The sequence below is a fragment of the Xenia sp. Carnegie-2017 genome, unplaced genomic scaffold (assembly GCF_021976095.1).
Source record: "Xenia sp. Carnegie-2017 unplaced genomic scaffold, XeniaSp_v1 HiC_scaffold_16, whole genome shotgun sequence".
Lineage (NCBI taxonomy): Eukaryota > Metazoa > Cnidaria > Anthozoa > Malacalcyonacea > Xeniidae > Xenia > Xenia sp. Carnegie-2017.
Window position 1 is genome coordinate 1,702,706 of NW_025813469.1, and position 18,839 is coordinate 1,721,544.

At 37.1% G+C, this 18,839-nt stretch overlaps 1 pseudogene; it reads right to left on the reverse strand.

Moving 5' to 3' along the window:
* The window catches only part of LOC124437142, a 38,596-nt pseudogene that overhangs the window by 1,813 nt on the left and 17,944 nt on the right, over positions 1 to 18,839 (reverse strand).

Genomic DNA, 18,839 nt, shown 5'->3' on the forward strand with positions numbered 1-18,839 from the left:
TGGATTCTTTACCTTGCTGTGACTGTTCAATAATCTTTGCGAATATATAAACAGAATCGTTCACCTCGCTCTCATCTTGTACCTCATAACCAACAAATTCGCCTTCACGCAAAACAAACCTCACATCATTCTTCAAAAGATAGTGAAGTTCCACAGGAATTACATTTCCAAGCGGTGGAAGACTAGAAAGAGCAGAGATAGTACGCGGTATGCGTGCATCGTCCAATGTTCTCGAGAGGTCACTGACACTGCGGGCATCAAGAAGCATCATAAGATAACGCCAAATTTTTTCTTTTAAATAATTACCAGTGATGGAAGATACAAATGAGCTTAATCGTTCGTGCAATACACTTGAATTGACGTCACCCCCATGTTTGATAAGAATACGAAATCCAAATTCATTCGGTTGACAGAAACAGGAAACCTCTAAATTGCTTCCAGTAATCACCTCATTTGTCTGTACCTTCATTAGACGTAAAGCAATATTCTGCATACACACAAATTCCACGCTGCTTTCCAACTTTCTCAGTTCCTTTTCCACTTCTGGAGGTATCTTATCTTTCTCTTGCTGGTATTTATAAAGCCGTATGAGCTCTTCACTAAACTCTCGTGAAACTAGAAGTTGTCGGTAATGATTGATAAAGTCACAACTATCAAGGACGCAGGTTCTGTCTGCACATGCAGGACTTAATTCTTCTTGTACAATAGAGCTTAATTTTCGAACTTGCAAATGACGAGGGAGGAGTTGAACCAATTTCTCAGGACTTTCATGATCTTTCATGGTCAAATCAATCAGCAATTCTCTAGAAAAATCAAGGAGTCGCTCCTTTCTTTCCATGGTGTCATTTACGAAAACTGTGGTGGATCGTAGCAGATATTTGCCTTCTGTTGGCAAGTAAAGATCTTCTACATTAGCAAGAGGATTGGCATCACTTTTATTTTGAAGCCTCTTCAAACGAATAAACAAGCCTTTAGTGGAAGAGATTGCAGCTGAATTCTCATTCGGATGCATTTGATTTTCCTCACAACTCATCTTTATCATTCGAAGAACTGATACATACTGCTGAGGTGAAGGATGTTCTTTAGCTCCAAGACCTTTTAAAAAATGCTCAAAGTGCTGCAGGTGACGTGGAACTTTAAACAAATAGGGTTTAAGATCATGCCAAACATTCTCAAAAGCAAGCTGGTTACCGCGCACAAACGTGTTCTTGTCAACTAAAATAACTGAAAAATCACGAAGAGCATTGCAGCAACGTTTAAAATCGTCAGTGGAGCGCTTCCAAGGTTCAGGACATAAATTCTTGAAAAAGCTATAGATATTTGTCATCACATTTTCCAGAGAGTTGAACAAAGTCTCCGATATTTCTTTATTTGTTGAACTTGAAAAGCGACCAGAAACATTCTTGAGATGAGACACAACAAATTCATAAGGAGGATTGGAACACAAACCAAGATTCTTTGCCACATTATTATGACCATAAGGTAATGCCGACGATGCAATAACCGATGCACTTGACCAAGTTAACAATGAATGGTGTTCAGGTACGGAACGATTGTAACATGTCAAAAGTGTTTGGATGTGTGCAGGATACATATGAAGATATACCTTTGGTGTAACTGCAGTAGCAACAAAACTGATGTTAGAGATGTTGGAGAGAAAATGTGGCTAATGCAAACTTTTACTTTGAAATAAATGTGAAACAAGAATGTTTGACTTTCCAAGAATTTCCACTCCCTCAAGCGAAGTTCGATCTGACACATTGCGAGCTCTTTCTTGCAACTGGTTGGCGTAACTAGCAAAATGTTCTTTAGTAACCACGTTCTGCAAGCCAATATCCACAAGGAAATTTCTCCATTCTAGTAAATCAAACGGTCTGGAGGGGAATCTGTCTTCAGGAACAAAATTCTTGAAAACTATGTTTTCTGGTTCGTAGAAATAATTTGCTAGATGTAAAACACCTTTGCGATCCGGAATCAATGGTAACGTTTTTAAGAGCGCCAATAACATTTTCCCACTATTGCCGTAAATAAGACGTTCTTTTATAAATCTCAAATGGTTAATTCTTCCTTGTTCAGTCAAATATTGGAAATGCTTTAACACGATATCACGGTAAAATTCTACAGATGAAGCCGTCTTTACACCAATATATCGGTACAATTCTCCTAACTTTGGAGCGGATTGTAAAGTAATAATGTGCGCTACCTGCGATAAAACATCAAGGTTATCTTTAGGAAAATCTTCGGGTATTTCAAACACTGTACAATTTTCAGAAAGAGATGTGTATGTTCCATCAATAGTCCGGTAGAATGGAAGATTACGTAGAGTCGAGGTTTGCAAATTAGGTAAATCGGTTTGAAAAAATACAAGCAATCGTTCAATTTCACCATCACTTAACGGGATTTTATTGCTTTTATTAACATATGTAGACAATAGTCCAAGTACATCTTTTGTCGATTGAACTAGAGCAAGATAATGTCGGCAAACAGCAACGATTCGTTTTTCTCGCGTTGTAAACACTGAATCAATTATGGATTTATCGAACTGTGGACAACCCAGCTTTACTAAAATACTTCGTATGACGCTGTCTGAGAATGAATCAGGACTGAGCTCACTGTTTACATTCAAAACGGTTTTTCCTTGGGAAAGAGGAGCAAGACAACCATTTGTCGTTGGAATGACGTGCCAACTTCTTATGCATTCAAGAGTGTGACAATTTACTTTATTCGAAACCTTTTTATCTTTGACTTCGTTAACAATAAATTTCCAAAGCAACACCAGCCATTCTTTTTTAGGATGTTCGTTGTTGCTTTCATCTGGTTTCCATGGCTGATGCACGATAGAATGGATCCAAGAAGACGGATAAAGCCTTTCACGATATTGAGCAAGGTCTGACAAATGAAACTCACGTAACACGTCATGACATTTGTTTAGATAAATTGAGTAAAAGCTTTGCAGTAAACTGGTCACAAACAGATTGGACTGAAAAGATACGAGGTCGCTGAACTTGCTGCAAAACACCGGCATATTTTGATCAAAACAACGAAGGAAGCCATCTTTCGTGAGAAGCAAAGGTATTCTGTGAAGATTTTCAAAATATCCATCTTCATTTTGACTTGCTTGAGCACAATAGCGTGTAATTTCAAAAACATTTTTTTCTTCTCGAAACAAAGTCTGTTCCACAGCCTTGGGTAACTGATCGGCGAATTCAACTTGATGCCTCAGAAATTCAATCACAGCTTCAGGACATAAGTTTTGCAACTTTCCAACTTCTTTGAAACTTTTGTGCACTTCATAAGGAGTGTGTGAAAGAAGAGGAAATTTGATTTGCAAAAGTAATTTTGCCAGCGTAAACGATATATCAGAAGAACAAAAATACGCCTTTGCTGGTGTATGCCAATTTACTGTCACCGGGGCAATGTCATCTTCTGAAGATCCTGCTGACAAACATTCACGAGGAGACTTTCTCCAATTCGGAACTGAAAAAGCAATTGGTAAAATAGCGTGATTTGGTAACAAATATTTGTAAAGCACTTCCGCAACTGGTTTCCATTCAGCATCAAGGTCTGAAATTGATGGAAATAATTTATGATACCATTTCAAACCATTTTCTGCATCTTTCGGTGATGGAAAATTTCCCATACAATCGGACTCATGATGATAGCCTTCAATATGGTTCCTCGCAAGACTCATGGCTAATGCATACAGTGGAGGGATTACATGACGTTTCATGAAATTGTTCCAAAGCATCCGAAAATCGCCACTCCTGGTGTCATGCCAAACATTTCTACGAGCAGAGTCAAGAGCAAAGTGACCATTGATATGCGCAGGAAATTTTGACGAAACTGGCAATGGTAACGTACAAAATATAGAATGTCGAAATGGAGCGTCAGAGTTCGATAAGTGGATAGCAACACCTGCACGAGGTAGCAAGCCCATTTCTTTGCCATCTGGAATTGTTGACGTTTTATCGAAATCTAAATAGCCCAAACTCTGTGCAATTAACCAATCCTTCTTTACATTCAATGAATCAGATATTTTCATTACGTAATGAAAACTTTGCATTTTACACAATTGACGAGTTGGTAGTGTACTGCAAGTCTTGATTGCCTCGTGAAACTGAGATCGTTTACTTAAATCAGATACTTCACACTTCACTGTATAAGTTTCGAGTTTTCCATTCTTCAATTCTGATATCGAAATCTTCGTAACGTTATTCAAGAACAGCAACATATCTTTTGCAAAGAGACGAAAACTCTCAAACAACTTTGTCACGGCGCTTGTGCTCCAAAGTTTAGTAGAGATCTCGGATTCTTCCTTTGTTCGTAATGGTAATCGAAACATCGTACTTCCTTTAAGATCAAAAAGATCACCCAGAAGACAGGAAAAAACATCCTCGTAATTTTTTCTAAACGTTTTCTTGAGATTGTTGAAAAGTCTCCCAGGATGTACTCGAGTTGCGCCGTAGACGTATAATCTGTGTGGGTCAGAAACACAAATTACTTCATCGTTTGAAATAAAGTACGGACAATCGGTGAGATGATAAACTGCATTAAACCCAATACCATATTGACCAGTTTTCAGAGGATCGTCTACTTTGCTTCCAATACCAAGTTTCTGAATACCCAATATATCATCCTTGGTAAAAGGCTTATCATTGTAAACACATATTGCAGGACCATGAAGATCTTTCCATTTGTCTGAGAACACACGTTCACTCTTGTGATTGCGAGGATCAAAAACAAAATGAATTTCACTGGCTTTAGCGTCGTCTGCGTTTTGAAGAAGTTCTTTCAATATTCCAACGTCTGCAGGATAGGAACGTAAGATGTTCTTTAAGCGATCCGTTAAATCTTCATGTTGTCCAAACGGTTGACCAATTGGTTGAGAAAAGTGGTCCAGATCAGCCTCTCTTTGTTCTTTAGCACCACAATAGTATGCTAGTTGTGGACGTATCTTGGGATGGACACGTTTATATCTACCATCAATCTCCAGCCATGGTGTCTCATTGATCACAAGTTCACTGCCATCATGTAGTTTACCATCTTCATCTGGCAGTGGCAATTCATAATTTTTTCGACCACCTGATAAAATGTATAGTTCTTCAGCAAGCACAACGAGAGTATCAATTTCTTTGTCCAAAAGTTTTTTAGATGCAGTATTTTCTCTTAAGCGATTCATGGCCTTTACGAAGTCTTCCTCGGAAAAACTCTTCTTTATTCCATACCAATTGACAAGATTTTGGAGCTTAGTTTTTTAAACAGAAGGTAAAGAAAATAAATAAGGAGAAGCATCATACTTATTCCAGTCTTGTGCAGCCTGTGCAGCATTCACCAGTTGTCCTTTAACAAAAAGCCAACATCTGGACTCTAATTGCTCGCAAAGCCAAAATTGATCTTGGCTTCCATTCTTAGTAATGACTACACTCTGAAAATACTCATAGATTGTAAAACATAATTTTTCTTTTTGTTCATCAGCGAGATGGATCGTTGATATAATAATCCTATCAAGTTGCTCAATAACATCAGATATTTTTGGATTTTTTGATGAAACTCCGAGGATCTTTTTCAAAGACAGATTTGGCGCGCATACACTTTTTGACGACTCATCTAAAATAAGAAATTTGGTGCCAACAAGATATTTAAACTTTTCCAAATGAAGAGAGTTAGCATCAGCAAACTGCATTCCACGCCAATGATCAAATTTCCACGAGAACGGATAATCGCTTGGCTTTGAAAGAATTGGGAGAAAAGGAGTTTCGCGTAAGATTTTTACACCTTCTTCTGAAATGGAGGCATCAGATGGCATATCGTTCATAAACTTAATCATCAGATTTATTTTAACAATATCACGCTGATCAGAGATTGATTTTGCTCTCTCACACAAACTGCTCCAAGGAAGAAAATCGATAATCATACCAAGTTCTTCCAACATCATGGCTAGCTCCTTCTCCAGAAGTCGATCGTCCAACGGAAATCGTTTATCATGTTCATAAAACAGACAGGCAGCTTTTCCTTTGGGATGAACAAGCTCATTTGGTGTACGAAGAATCATGCCATCCTTGGAACAACTGAAGCAGGGAACAGTTTTCAAAAGATCATCATAATCGCGATGTTTTTTCAGTCGACGTGTAAGAATATGAACGAGAACGGAACTTCTTAATTCTGTTGAAATACGCGATGCGTTAGGGAAAAAATATTCCTTCAAGAATTTATCTTCGGTCAACAAATGGTTATTGATAAATTCTCCCTTTCCACAACTTTGAAAAGCTTCCATGAAATTTGGAGGAATCGATAAAACATTTTCACCTAACTGATTCATGATGGCGACACATTCTTTCTGCTTGCCCAGTTTTGGATCGAGAATGAGACAATCTTGAAGTTTTCTCCATTTTCCCTACATTGGAATACCTTTAACTCTTCGTCAATTATCCTGTTAAAGAAAGAATGAAGAAATGGCCTCCAGGCTCGGGGGTGGTGCACTTTCGTTGGATTTGGCCATAAGCAATGAAATTCATATTGTTTTGCATTGTAAGACTGAAGCATCAGTAGTAAATCAAAATAAGCTTGTACTAACGAATCTTCCATCAATGCTTCGTTCCATCTTGCTTCAAAAGGTTTGAACAACTGATGTTCACCAACACCTTCCTCCCACAATCGTCGGCGATTGGAATAAACAGAAAACGAACCGTTGACGTGAACAGGAAGACCAGACTCTATAGACAATGGCATAAAGCAATACACTTCCCCAGGTACAGACTGAATCTTAACATCGTTACGATTCGAGAGATCTATTTTTGTAGCAACTCCTGTGACTGGAACTACACCGTTTCTAACACCTTCATCACTTCGTGCAACTTGAAATGACGATCTACAGCCAGTGCAGGAGTTGACCAGCCATTTTTCTGACATTTGAGATGGGTTTGATACATCGTTTAAATCAGCTTTTACAAAGCAAACATTAATATTGATGAACATGGTACACCTTGGACCTTCCTTTGGAAGTTTTCGTCTTAATCTGTTTTGACGAAACCAATCTGACGAACTTTTCAACATGGATTCACCTTTCTTCAAATTTGAGAACAAGGTTTTCTCAATTGTCTTTGTAACAGTGATTAATGGATGAGTTAAAGATAACTTTGGATTGGAATTTTTTTGTATTTCAAACACCCGAACTTCCTTAACGTTTTGAGAGAAGAGTAGAAGCGTTGAGGAAGCCTTTGTCAATGATTTGACGAGATTTTTAATGCTCTGTGGGGTATAAGGTTCTTTTGAAATGCCACTCGTTCGGGCCTGCAACTGGGTGCGAAATGGGAAACGGAACAATGTTCCTGGAAAATAAAATGCATTGTCACCGCTCATGTCACAGCCAAAGAATTGATGGTAAGGTAAGAATTGATCAGGAAATGCAGATAAGACATGACTGTTGTCAGCAAAACTCAACATCAATCCTCCTTGTCTTGAATTTCTGTCAATCAAGTCGGAAATATGAGTCATATTTGGATCAAAAATAACAAGATTTTCGCCACTAACAAAACTCGGAACGTCAGTAAGATGATAAACAGAGTTAAAGCCTAAACCAAAACGGCCGACTTTCTCCAAATCTTCTTTCTTTGTTTCACCAGCAAGTTTATTTATGTTGCTAAAATCATCATCCGAAAACATGGCATCATTATAAGCATACAAAGCAGGACCTTGGCAAGGTGATAGTTGATCTGAAAGTAAAGTCTCACAAGGATTATTTCGCCAGTCGATAACAAAGTAAACCTTCGTCGCTCGAGCATCATCTGCATTTTGTATAAGCTCTTTGAAAATGGCGACACCTTCTTTATACTGCTGTAGGATATTTCGTAAACGTGTAGTCAGCGGTTCGTACTGACCAGCTTCTTCAAAATTTATACCAATTGCTTTCGCTCCAGCAAGGCAATTAGACAGACGTGGAACTTTGAGACGACGTGCCAAATCATCGGGGATAGCTTTATGAACCAAGTGAGATTTAATAGACAATTGATGTTCGGAGACACCTCGTCTTAAGAACTCACGGTCGCAGTAAGTGCATGTATGACACGGTTCAAGCTTTAATTTGTCAGGCTTTGTCTGAACAGGAATAAGAAGTTTCCTACGTAGATCCTCTGATAATACAACATTGTGCCTTGCTATCCATTCCAATACAGTGCGACATTGATCTAAGTCGCGCATCACCTCATCATACGGTACATTTTCAGAGCTGTCATGTCTCTTCTTGATATTTTGCATCCAATTCAACAAATCCTTAACGTCAAAACTGAGCTTTGCTCCATGGGAAACTAAGAAGTCTTTCACAACAAATAAATCTCTAGGAAGGCAGAACAAGTAAGGATGAAGATCGATATTCTTGGGGAAGGGTGATTCAAATGCAACATTTTCCGGTGCTGTAAAGCCATTTCCATGCCACACCCACTGTACAAGAGAATGGGTTTTCAAGAACTTCACGACCATATCCGTGGATAACTTTGACATCTCTAAGTAAATACCTAAGAGGGTGTATAAAAAGATAAAGCAAAAGAAATCAAGTACAAAACGAGGTGTTTAGTAAATACGATTTTTTCTAGGAGAGTCATATCATTTCTACTCACGTTTAATCATATCTTGAAAGTTGGCAACCTCCACTGGAGTTGTTTCTTTGTTAGACCAAGATTCGACGGCGATTTTCAATTGTCGGAAAACATGATCCGAAAAATTTTTTTGACTTGTTGCAGAAACAGCCAGAAGCTCTATAAACAAACGACATGCAGTTTTCAAATGCAAGTTACATCGCAGTACATTGACTTGCTTTTACCAACAAGATTTCTTATGATCCTGTCTTTTTTCATTGTATGTTCCACTCAATAATCTCAATTGGAAATCAACCAAAATAATTCTTACCTCTTACTTCAAGTGAAATGAGCAGCTCGTTGAAAATAGGAACTGTCGCACCAATTACATAAGCCAAGGAATCGGACATCATCGTGTTTGGACAACACACTGTGTCACCATTCGTACCAGGGCATGAGGCTTGGGTACGAATGAGGACGATTAAACACGCGAGGTAACCATGGCAACGCACTTAAAACACTGCAGAACTGCCTACCATCGGAGGTTGTTTGCTTTAAAAGAGGTAAATGCTGATTGAAAAGTTCAACAAGCGCCAGACCTTGATCCGAAGAAATCGAAGAGCCTTTTGCAGTAAACCCAAAATATCATCAGGTTTTAAATCATCTCGGCGTCGAATTTTAAGTTCCTGTTTGCGTTTGTTAACTATATGTGAGAAATGATCTGTTGGAAAGACGCTTTGATCGTTTGAAAATATTCTTATTAAAATGTTGTCAGAATGGTCAAAAAGTGAGCTTGGTGGCATCCTTCGTCCGCTTGCCGTTGGAATGGAATGTACTCTACGAATAAATTCTAGGAATGCAGGTATTTCCTGTATCAGCATCTCGATTTTCTGTAAAATCCAAAGTACCACGTCATCTTTATAATCATCACTCGAGTCAGAATCCAAAAATGTTTCCAAGTGATGCATGAGTAAACTTGCATTACTTTCAACCTTCACGCCAAGTTTCAATAAAAGACTATAACTGTCCGTCTTTGAAGATGATATAATTTTTTCTCGATTGATAAAATGAAAAGTATCAGGCAACAACAGATTGGGAGGCGCAACCAAGTGAAATTGTCCGTTGGAGTCAATGCAGGAGAGATAGCTGCTTCCATCTAGTGCTTGGAATATGGGTAAAGACTGAATGAATGATGCTTGAGTCGTTTCAATATTATCCAGCTTAGAAAATACGGAACAGATTTCGTCTTTGATTTCATTTGACATCATAGAAAGTTGATCAATTACTTTTTTTCCAACACGATGCATAACTTCCAGGATCCCGTTGGGTGTAGGTAGAGATACATATTGTAGAAGTTGATTATGTTTCACAAAAGATGGTAATTCTTGCACCACAATACAACCTGAACGTTTTAAAAGATCGCTAACTTTATTAGAGAGTGTATTGAAACACGAAGGATGTTTATCAAGAATGATGGATGAATGATAAGACAGCTTTGCCATTTTGCATGGAACAGTCCATGTCACAGGAATAAGGTACATTTCTTGAAACTCGTTAAGACGATCAGGATAATTATCGTTAATCCACTTCCATACCAGTTCTAACCAAGATCGTGTGGGTTGCCCTTCAATCTCTGGATTCCAATAGACAGATTCTGGTTTGCTGTCAGAGTCGTTTGCCCAATCAAGGGGAAAGTTTTGCCACAGTAAATGCTTGATGTCTTCGGGAGTAGGATGACGTAATTGGGTGTATTGAGATCTACCAACTTCATCAAGTTTTATCTTCACTTCACGGGGAAGACTACTCAATAAAAGGCGGTGCTTCATATTTGGTAGGAGATCGGCACTATGGCGATGAGATGAAATGAAGATTTTGTCAACGTTTGTACGCGAGAAAGTCAGGAAATTTCCATCTTCCAATGGAAGCAGAGCTACATCACAAAGATCTTCAATGTTATCAGGAACATTTAACAACACAAACTCCAATAAAAGCAATTTCTTCTCAAAACTTATCTCATTGCTATGAAATTGAGAATACGAACGTAGCACGTGGCACAAATACTCTGGGGTGACATTTTTAAGGCTTTGCCAACCACATTTTTCATGGAATTCATCGATTACTTGAAGTACATGCTCAGGTACTGTAATGACAGGTTTTCCAGCGCTGAGTAATGTAAACAAAACAGCTTCTTTCATTTCTTCCCTAACATTCAAACGGTTGAGTACAGCTTCTCCAAGATCCACCCAACGATGGCCATTTATTGGCATGGTAAAAAATATCTTCTTGACTAAAACTGAACAAAGTAATGGTTGTATGATACACTTCCATTCAGGTCGGACATCACCAAGCGCGGGCAAAGAGGCATATACAATCTTGGCGGTCAGTTCTGGCAAATATTTTCCATGGCAATCTCTCACAATGTTCACAATAAGACTAGCATAAACATGACTTCCAATGTCTTTCAGAAGAAGCTGGTTCCATTGGGCTGTTTCGTCGTTTAGGCAATCAGGTCCGGGCCATTTCAAAGCTCTTCTGTTGTCAGTAAGTCCAAAGAAACCGTTTACTTGAACTGGCAAACCTGTTCTTGATTCGGGTGGAAGAGGTAGAAAACAGAAAATTCTTCCAAGAAAAGATAAGTCGTTGTTATTGATATCTACAGGAAAAGCGATGCCAATCCAAGGTAGTAGCTTTAAATTCTTTGCAAGCTCAATAAGTTGCTCATCGCTGGTGCCGACTTGATTTGCCAAAAACCATTCTTTTATTTCAATTTCTTTATCAGGACAGTGTATTTCAATTTTCATGCGATGAAAAGTCATTCTCGCAGCAAAATTCCAGTCGACAGAGATATCCTGAATCAATTCCAGTCTACTTTTTCTTACTTCATTTCTTGACTCTTCAGATATTTTAGCAGTAAAAAGATGGACGATCTCGCCATGATTTTCCCGTTCATAAAGACTTATGGATTCAATGTTCTTCAGAAAGAGAAGTATAGCATGAGCTTCATTTCGAAAAGACTCAAAAAGAGACATAACCATTTCTTTGGTATAGATCTTATGAGACAACTCCGATGGTTGAGTTCGTAAAGGAAAGCGAAAGAGCGTCCCATTAAAATGGTGAATACCTTGACTTAGATCACACTCCAAAATTTTGTGAAATGGATGAAATTGGTCAAAATGTTCGTCAAGTAATGGATCATCCAAAGAAAATGCTTGCCCAGGTTCACCACGTACAAAATACTTCTCGTGTGGATCTAGGAAGGCAATTGTGTTGCCACTCGCAATACTGGGAAGATCTAAACAGCCATAATGAAAAAAGAAATTTGGCATCCGACATAAAATGAGAGATAATTGCTTGTGACATAAACGAATTTTAGTAATTTGATAGACACTTTGCAAACCAATTTTCTCGTTCTCTTTCAGTTTCTGAAAGACTTTTATTCATATTTAACAAAGGCAGGGTGATCACACCTACACACACACACCACTAAAGTGCACCACTGAGATGACGGCATCAACGGTAAGGCGAGATTCCTCTTTACATTCAATTATTCATTCTCATGCTGTTCCAAGCAATTGTTATTAGAATGAAGCAAGGCCAGCCAAACTTTTTACCCGGCTGCTACGCAAATATTTTTGTTTTTACACAAAAACAATGGATTTCTAATAAACTCAGTATTAAAGTAAATGGTTTGAACCTGGGAGTATCGTTACACGTTTGTGTCATGTGTGATGTGGTAAATTGTTAGCTCATACCTGTGATGTGGTAAACAGAATTAAATCCAATTCCAAACCGACCCACTTTCAAAGGTTTATCTTTCTTGTTACTACGCATGAGACGCTGAAGGCCCTTCCAGTCATCTTCAGTAAACAGTGCATTATTGAAGAAATATAATGCAGATCCCTGAAATAATTCTAAGTTTTGTGAAACCAAAGATGACGTGCCAAATGAGCTTGCATCAAATAAAATCTTCACATCTCTTGCACCCGCATCATCAGCATTTTGAATTAGTTCCTGAAACAAATAAATAGATCTATCATTATTGAAATATTTACAAAATATTTACAACTTTTCTCTTAGATTATCTTTAGATTAAAGAAATGGTTTGAGCCCGGGAGTATCGTTACATGTTTGTAGATGTAGATCGTCCTGGTTAGTATAGTCCTGAGAAGGACTGTTTTTGTTGTTGTTGACTGACGTTTCGACAACCTTAGCGGTAGTCATCTTCAGAGTCAAATGAGGAGTAAACGTCAGGTTAGCCGTATTTGTTATCTGGTTCTTACGTCATTGTATTGTGTGCACAGGAAATGGGTGGGTGTCAATTGTGTATTGTCATTGTGAATTAGTGTGAAGTGTAATTTTTTAGTTGTCATGTGTGATTTAGTTGTGATGTTTTTAGTTGTAATGTGAGGGTGTCAATTTTGTATTGTCATTGTGAATTAGTGTGAAGTGTAATGTTTTTAGTTGATCCTTTGTTTGTATTGTGAATAAGTCGTTTGTAAGGTACCGGTAATTGCTGTGGTCTGTTCAGGGGGGTTTGTTCCAAGTTGGTATACAAAATTTCTAATGTAAGCCGTTGTCTATAGTCAGTGCTGTAAGTAATGCATTTTGCCGAGTCCCAGTCAATGTTGTGCTTTGTGATTCGGTGATATTCGCCAATGTGATTAGTTTTGTCTTGTTTCTTTGTAGCTCGTTTGCATTTAGTAAGTCTTATGTTTAAGTTCCTGCCAGTTTCCCCGATATTGGAGGCATGGCAGTCGGAGCAGTTTATTTAGTAAACTGCACCTTAAAGTAAATGGTTTGAACCCGGGAGTATCGTTACATGTTTGTAAATGTAGATCGTCCAGGTTGGTATAGTCCTTTGGACTGTTTTTGTTGTTGTTGACTGACGACCATACAACATACGTGTCTTACGACCATACAACATAAGTGTCGCAAATAAACCAATCACAACGTTACGACAAGTACTAACGAACATAAAGAACAAAGAACAACCCAACAAACGACAAGGTGCAGTTTACAAAATAAACTGCTCCGACTGCCACGCCTCCAATATCGGGGAAACTGGCAGGAATTGAAACATAAGAATTACTGAACACAAACGAGCTACTAAGAAACAAGACAAAACTAATCACATTGCCGAACATCACCGAATCACAAAGCACAACATTGACTGGGACTCGGCAAAATGCATTACTTACAGCACTGACTATAGACAACGGCTTACATTAGAAAGTTGGTACACCAACTTGGAACAAACCCCCCGGAAAAGATCACAGCAATTACCGGCACCTTAGAAACGACTTATTCACAATACAAACAAAGGATCAACTAAAAACATTACACTTCACACTAATTCACAATGACAATACAAAATTGACACCCTCACATTACAACTAAAAACATCACACCTAAATCACACATCACAACTAAAAATAAAATATTTCACTTCACACTAATTCACAATGACAATACACATTTCCTGTACACACAATACGGCTAACCTGACGTTTACTCCTCATTTGACTATGAAGATGACTACCGCTAAGGTTGTCGAAACGTCAGTCAACAACAACAAAAGCAGTCCTTCTCAGGACAATACTAACCTGGACGATTCAAGCATTGCAACTCTTCAAGTTGGAAGGAAACGCATAGAACAATTAAGTGGTCGCAATTCAGTGATATTTTTACAACGTAGTTACCTTAAGTATTTGTCCGCCATCAGGATACCTTAGCAAAATGTTTTTTAAAATGTCTGTCAATGGAGGTCGTTCCTGACCAAAAAATCTACCTATAAAAAAATTATCACAACTTAATTACAACTGCATTCTGTAATTCAAATGCAGTTAACCACACTCAACAATTCTTTCATAAAGAGTTCATCCGCTTATTAAACTCCGTCTATATTTTATGTTTCACACTCAATAATAACAATTGATTTCTACAAAAATACCTTTGAATGTAAAATTTTGAATTTTCCCTTTGACTTTTGATAAAAAATAGCATATTATGTTTGGCACCAATGTTAAGGTGTTATTACTCAAACCGTGAAATTTACTTTCTCCAGCAACGCCATAGTTCTTAGCAACAAACAACCAATGGAAAGCAATGGTGTTATGGACATTTAGGAATTGAAAAATAATGGCCGCATCCAAAAATCTTTATTAATATGAACACAGAATTTTTAATAAGCCCCAAACTAACGAAGCGCGAGGCCTTTACAAATAAATATCGCTCTTTTTGTACATGCAGATCTCTAGGTTAGTATTAAAGACTTAGGTCTAATATTTCTCTGTAAATTAACTTTTATTAAATGAAATTATTTGAACCAAACGAAACTTGTTATGTTTGCTTTTTCTTAATCGCTGCTTTGCAAAGGTTGGCTTCCACTTCTCTGGTTAATATCAGTAATAAAATAAAATTATATAATATAACATTATCATAACATTTATATCATACATACAGTAATGGCGTTTAGTAAATAACAACTGTTTATAAAATAAATCAGTCATTTCAGTTTTGGAAAAATAAATAGTGATGTCTTTGTTTTGCTCTTTCCGTTCCGGATGTTTTTCTCGTTTCGTTCCAGTTGTTTTCACTTATTTTCTTCCGGGTTTTGCAACAAAGTGGAATTTTGTTTTCAACCAACACGTAAAATCTTACGAAATAGTTGCTTTTAAGAATTTTACAAACAAAAACATATTGCGAGGCAGATATTATTTATGAGTTAGCTTTTACTATGTCCTTCAACGTTGCAGAATTGAACGACTTCAGAAACAAAATACTTATTTGTCTCAGAAAAGCTGAACCGAATGGGCTGTACAAAACTTTAACACATCACGTCAGACACAGAATGAAGCAAAGAACAATATACAATTCATAGCAAGCTTATCGTTCGTCTTTGCTTTGCAGCCTTTTACTCGAACTGATTAAAAAAGTGCTTTACTAATCTAGGAAATGCCGGTATCAAAGAGATTTTTCATTGTCGTGATTGCATGAAATTGTTTATCATCAGTGATGACAAGTGTACTTTGCGTTGGCTATATCGACCTTTACATTAAGGAATCTAACAAAAAATGAAAACTTACAGTAGGCATTAAAGACTCGTTTTTAAAATCTTCTTCAGAAGTGATTTATATTTTGGGCGCAGAGATTTTATGATTTAATTACTAAGTTAATATTCCATTGCCACGTAGCAAAACTTAAAAAGAGTACAGAATTTACAATGAATTGGAAAACGAAAGTACCGTTTTAGCACACTATCACACCAAAGAATATAAGTACTTACCCTTAACAGGCATCCTTTTCGCTTTTGTCTTATGACATTTTTTCCAGAACAAATTGCGAGAAGTTAACTCTAAAAAGATAAAGGAGTTGATCCCTAAAGGAGTCACCGACTATAATGACACGTATCAAAGGCTTCGCTTTCTTATTGTCGATTTCAGTTATCTTTTCAAATGACGGTTGCCAAGTTACTTTCTAATTAAATGAAGATATGATCTTCGTACTTTGCTGGACAATTTAAGCAATTGTCTCATGAACCTGAAAAATTCAGGTGACTCAACAGTCACCTGAATTTTTCAGGTTCATGAGACAATTGCTTAAATTGTCCAGCAAAGTGCGACTGTTAAGTCACCTGAATTTTTCAGGTTCATGAGACAATTGCTTAAATTGTCCAGCAAAGTACGAAGATCATATCTTCATTTAATTTCAAACACCGCATTGCATATAACATTCTTCATATTACTTTCTAATGTTGCCAACTACATTTCCAAATATGGAATATTCGTTATGAACTTGTCAACTTGAGTTGACAAGTTGTGTACTTGAGTACTGAAGTTGTGAACTTGAGTACTGAAGTTGGGAACTAAAGTTGCGAAGTACTGGCAAACGCGAAAGGTCTTTGTACCCTGTAGACAGAACGGCCGGAGAAGTTAGAAGCTTACGTAGCAAATATTTCATTCATTGATTGCAACCGTATGCATTTCTTTGATGAGTCGCCTGTAGTTGTTACGAGTGGCAACAGACGTCGAGGGCACAGTATGCAGGGTACTCCTGCATTTAAAATCCAACGATACTCTTCTAGTACCACATTTACTGTAAATTTTTTACATAATGTAAACGGCGTATCGCATTATAACACTCTAAAAGGCCGTCAAACGGATTAGAATTGCTAAAGCTTTTCCTTGCTTACTGAACGGATTCATTGCCTAATGTCTACAGGGTACAAAGACCTTTCGCGTTTGCTAGTACTTCGCAACTTTAGTTCACAACTTCAGTACTAAAGTTCCCAACTTCAGTACTCAAGTTCACAACTTCAGTACTCAAGTACACAACTTGTCAATTCAAGTTGACAAGTTCATAACGAATATTCCATATTTGGAAATGTAGTTGGCAACATTAGAAAGTAACTTGGCAACCGCCATTTGAAAAGTTAACTGAAATCGACAATAAAGGGGTACTAGGGGCACTCAATGGAGTCTCTCAAAAAAATTTTTTGTTTCACATACCAGTCAATTGCAATTTGCGACCAATAAGAACGTCTCTTTCCTCTGCAGAGATCATTTATTTCTCACGTTTATATTAAAATTTACATTAAAAGTTGGTGAAATGAAATGTTGTGATTTCAGTAAGATTTAATGAAACAAAATAAATAGCCTCTGCGGAGAAGTCATCTAATATGATATAAAAAACAGCATTCACTTGCCGTCCGCGCGGAAAAGACTGGTAACGACTATAAAACATAGAGGTCAACATGATTGACATGAAATAATATTTTAAATGAATTTCTCAAACAAACAGTACACAACGAAAAGATCCTTCAAAAAATCTTAGTCACAAAAGCCTAAGACGCAAATCAAGGAAAACAAAGAATTGCAAGGAATTCATATATTTTATAATTTATATAAACTCAACTACAAACAACAGTTGACATTTAGACACATTTCGTTGCATTTACACCTTAAATAAAAAACAAAATGAAACTGCGTACGAAACACTCATTCTAGTAAACTCTTTCATTTTTTCCTTTTCAGTTTGTGCTTAATGGTGTTTGTTTTTTAATAGATGCTATTGGTATGCAAACTTGTATCACATGCAGTTACATTAGAATGGGCTCGTTTCTTATGCATGTACAACTGGAAAATATTTCATACCTTTTTATTTAGGGCACAAGGGCCTGCTTTCTACATGTTATGGATAAACATTTTAGCACCATGAATATTTGCTGAGCCTTTGGATCAGGAGGTCGTTGACCCAAAGCAGCAAAAAGAGCTAGGGTGGGAAATGAAAAAAAGATTATTTACAGATAATGTAACTGCAAAAAGTTAAAGAGCAATGAATCTTGGATCAGAGTTTTAAATAAATAACTGAAATATGGGTTAAGCAACCTGTTTGCAAAGATGCCAGGTCAACACAGTCAACGTTGAATATTCTAAATCTCTCTAAAGCTAGCATGCTAATTGGGGAGGGGATGATATTCATATATTCATTTCTGACTGACTTCACGGAAATTTTAATTCCTTTCAAAACAGTTGGACAGAGCTGAAAATATCATTATCCACCCTCCAAATTAGCTTTCTGGTTTTGCCTCAGCTTATATTGACAAATAGGTGACTATGTAAACAAAACCAAAGTTATTTTAAAATATACATATATAGATATGCAAAAACGATAATAAAAAGCTCCAATCTAAAAGCATCAAATTTCTTCACCATTATTGAACTTGAAAGCACATGGAATATCAACAAAAATTTTTAGAATTAGTACATTTTCTTGGAATATGTGTTAATTGTAGGACATCTATTGATTCTTTGAAAATTTATCAGGTCTTGGAATATAAAGTCTTTCTTGGAATAGTCCTTCAAACATTTCAAATCACACAATATTTTAGATTTTTTAGAGTTCTAGTGTAAGTCAGACAACGAGTATAAGAAAAATACTTACTCATAAAGCTAGTAATTAAAAGTGGTCATCATTCAGTGATATTTTGTTACCTTAACTATCTGTCCACCATCAGGATACCTCAGCAAAATGTTTTTTAAAACATCTGTTAAAGAAGGTCGTTATAGCTAAATTACACAAGAGAACACAACATACGAAAGTACCAAAAACATGTTGCATTGAAACATTTGAACAATTTTACACCATAGAAATATCTTTCCTTACCTGCAACCTGCATCCTTATAAGCTTTTGTGTCATGTTGTGAAGAAGCACTGCAGGTAAACCTTTACAGAGATGAAGCAAAGTACATCAGTATTTACTCTCCATGG